Raw genomic sequence first — 4,092 nt, 5'->3', positions numbered from 1 at the left:
GCAAGAGTGTGTTTGTGTTGTTTTGAATACAACAGCTAACAGCTGGGAAGTCTTCGCTTAATTCTGCCACATTGGATGTGAGTTTGGATCGAGGTTTTATGCTGGTAGATTTGTGTTAAATTATTCATTCTCTTTAAAAAAAAAAAAAAGCTCTTACAACTTTGCTTGAACAATGGTTCCCCCTATGGAAGGTAGATATTTCCCCCCTTATTCATTACTTTTGTTGTTGCTTTTGTGTAATATGTGAATGTTTCAAATCATTAGGCAAATTATGATTTTATTTTTATTTTTTTTTAGAAATTGAAATTGATATATAAACCAACCTGGCTAATATAAAATAGTCATTGCTCTGTGCTTAACTTCTGAGATTCACAAATGTGATTATTAACCAGAGTTTTGGGGTTCAGTTTCTTGCTCAACAGCCAGGTTTTATTGATGCTAAACCTGTAAATCCAAGTTACTTTAATGAAACCTGTTTAATTGTATGAAGTAATCTAAAAAAAACCCGAACAGATCAACAAATCATGCTTCTATTTTTGGAACTGTTAGAACAAATGGGATAGGAAGTCTATGACGTAAAGCCTATAAAGGTTACTAAATCATTTCTTGAGATTTTGTACCGTAAATGAACCACATTATGCACAATTAGAAAAAAATGACTCCATAACCACAGCTGAGTCCTCCAGGATGTTGGAAACGAACCCAAAACATCTAAATCAAATACACTACTGCTCCAGGACATGAATTACCAACTGTGATGGAAACATGAATTCTGCTGCCTCATAGAAAATAAGAGTACCATTTAAAGTTCATCAGAATATTTAACTTTTTGCCAGCAACCCATAACATCCTGCTTCCCAGGAGTATAAACATGATGCGACACAAAGGCCTAAGTGTCTTAGACCATCTTCAAAATGGGAAAAACTAAATAACGTGATTAAAGCAAAACTTTTTTTACAGTCTAAGGGAATAAAGAAAAAGAACAGCCAGCTCACACACTGAGGAAGGAGATAAAAAAAATCTACAAAACTCTAAAATAAACCTGCAGCAGATTTTTACATGTCAAATTATGCTTCTGCAAAAAAAACAAACATGTTTTCACAATATTTTTAAAACATCTTTTTTTCAGATATGCCATTAAATGTGGAGGACCCTGAGTGGCGTTTAAAAACTATAACATGGTTTCATCCACAGGGGGGCGGTATAGGCTTAGCTATTTTTTCCAAGACAGCATGCATTGTTTCCAAATGACTCGACAGGTAAAAAGTTTACAAGTTTTCATCTTTAAGGATCACAAAGAGTAACTGTTTATCCAAACCTGACCATGGGGTTAAATATAAGCCTGAATGGTCATTAAGTGGAATAGGACTGATTTCCACATACAAGGCACACCTACTTTCCAAAAATGTATTTGTATCACCTGAAATAATAAAGCAAACTCAGACAGAACATGATTTTTTCTGGACGTCCTCTTCATGGTGCACACAGGAAACAATCACACAGTCCATGTGGTTTCCTCTCAGCCAGTAGGAGGCTGTCAAGCTTGTGTCGATGCAGCATCTCCACACATAATCAACTCCCTGACATCACAGTGCAGAGCCCACCTCCCACCCACTCTCATCCTCTTCAGCCACACATGAGCCGACAACGATGCCGCAAACAGACACACAATGAGCTTTCTGACGTCAGGCAGGCGAGGGATTCTGAGCCTGGATGACAGACTGAATTACAGCTGGGAGGCTGGATAGGATCAACTCGTCTCATTTTCAACGTGGAAAAAAAAAATCATTACTGTATTCAGCTTTAAAGACAGAATTATGAGAATGAAATGTAAAAAAAAATTGTAAAAATTATTTTTTGCCATGTAATAAGTCCTAATATTGCAGCTGTAAGCGTGATTTTAGCTGTTTCAGGCTGAAAACAACAATCATTTCTGTCCTTCAAGTTGTAACATTTCGTCTCTAATGACTCAGTCTGGCAGAAATGTGGCCTGCACAAACATGAAACAATTGGAGCTTTGCATTGACTCAGAGAGGCAGGTGGTCAGTGCTACCTTCACCTGCCTGCTGTGAAAATACCTTCCTGTCCTCTGACTGCAGTCTGCCTAATCAGCAGGCCTTAGAAATGGGGCACCATGGGAACATTCAGTCTGTTCAGTGTTTCCGCTGTTCCCTCCTGCACCCTCCCACTGTTTTCTTTGGTTAGATTTCAGTTTGTTGATCTTTGGTTGACCATAATGAGGCCTGCATCCTTGTATAAAACATTTGTCACTGCAACATTTCTTGTCATATAAAACAAATGCAATTGTGTTTTTGTTCTGGGCCCTGACTGATAAATTTGTGCAGTAAGCTCGTTTCGAGCCTGTGTGACCTCTTTGTAAACTCTAGCTGAGGATGCAAATGAGCAAGTATCAGACAAATTCTACTGGGAGAACTGAAATGCATCTTTCATCATTATTATCCCTGGTAAAGGCTGTGCAGCTAATAAAGCGGAAGATTATGTTTCAATCAAAAGGTCGTTCAAACAAATTTTAGCTTAATTGTGTGTAGACACATGGAACCTTCTTAATTCTTTACCTCTCTGCTAGCTGACTTTTTTTTGTATGTTTCTTGAATTGAACAGTAAACTTCTGAGAGCCATTATATTTCCAGGTTATTGTAAAACTTTAGAAATGGTGTCAAATCCATTTTATGCAAAAAAAAAAATAAAAAATTAAACACATTTCTTATAAGATTTCTTGAAAGAAAAGGGGATGGGGTCAATGTTGCTTCATGAATTGCTCCACTGATTACTGACCCCTAGTCAGAGCTAAATCTTTTGATCATTTATGCTGTGAAAGTTGACACCTGGACCTGGTTCGGGTTTGAATATTGTTTTGACTACCATGACGTTAATGTAAAAAAGGTTTGACGCAAACTAAAGAGGAAGAAATTCAAGAAGTCTGGAAGAACAAGGGAGTGGAGGATGTCTGCACAGCACAGCTTTTAGCAAACAACAATGGAGCGAAATGGATATGTTGATATTGTGATACGTTGATCAGGAATCCGGCTGGGAGCTGCTGTATCCCATAATCGGCGCTCATAATTGTAGTAAATGCTGCACTTTAAAATATGTGTTTAATAGCTTGAGATTCTTGTATCTCAAGCTATTAAAAGTTGACAAAAAAAACAAAAAACCCCAACATAAATAAATAGCATGCTTTCATCTACCAACAACTTAAAACTGAGAGAGCTTGTAGTAAAGGTGGGACTCCTAAGAACATACGTTCACAAGTTGAAACAAGCACAGCTTCTAGGAATCTGAAGCTTTCACCAGCAGTGTAGGAGATTCTGATTCAGACTTCTTTCATTTCTTTAAGAAATCTTTAAATGCAAAGACATTACATTAGGAAACAAAAAAGTTTAATATGTGGAAGGAAAACAGGCCAGGAGAGTGTCACTTCTGAGGAACGCAAACGATTTTGTGCCAAAAAGATATTCATTGATTTGTGTTTTTGCTGTAACGTCATTAACTGCTCAGCCAATCGAATCCATGTTAAACTAATAGACAGAGGCAGCAGTTGTGTACACCACCCAGCTCTGCAGCACACAGTGTTCCCCCACTGGGATCTAAAAGCTTCCTCTGGTCATGGCCTTGGCCTCCCATTCAGGTGCTGCAGTATTTTCCTTTGACGGGCCGGGCTAAAGTGTTTTCAGAGCCAACGCAGCCATTCGTCATCGTGACTCCCTCTGTCGTGGCGTGCTGTATATGAAGCACCAGGTGAGGCCTGATCGCAGCTGGATGAAATAAGGTGGGCAGGGAGGGGGGGGGGATAGCAAACACCCCCCCTCTGGCTCGAATGGGAGACTATTTATAGAGGAGGAGTAAAAGTGCTGAGTGGGGTTGAAAACGGGGACAGGGTTTGATGTGACATCAAACAGCAGCAGCAGCAGCGAGGGAGAGTGGAAGTGTGGGTGCAAGGCTGTTCCTCATCCTGCTTTTTCAGAGAGATTCACACAAACATCTTGTTGAATTGAGGTTTTATTTGTATTCACCCATTTACTTCACTCTATAAAGGAGAAGCCAGAAACTATGTACCATAAGTAAGGGTGA

The sequence above is a fragment of the Poecilia reticulata genome, chromosome 8 (genome assembly GCF_904066995.2).
Source record: "Poecilia reticulata chromosome 8, P_reticulata-male-v2, whole genome shotgun sequence".
In the NCBI taxonomy this organism is placed as follows: domain Eukaryota; kingdom Metazoa; phylum Chordata; class Actinopteri; order Cyprinodontiformes; family Poeciliidae; genus Poecilia; species Poecilia reticulata.
Note: the sequence above shows the minus strand (reverse complement) of the source record.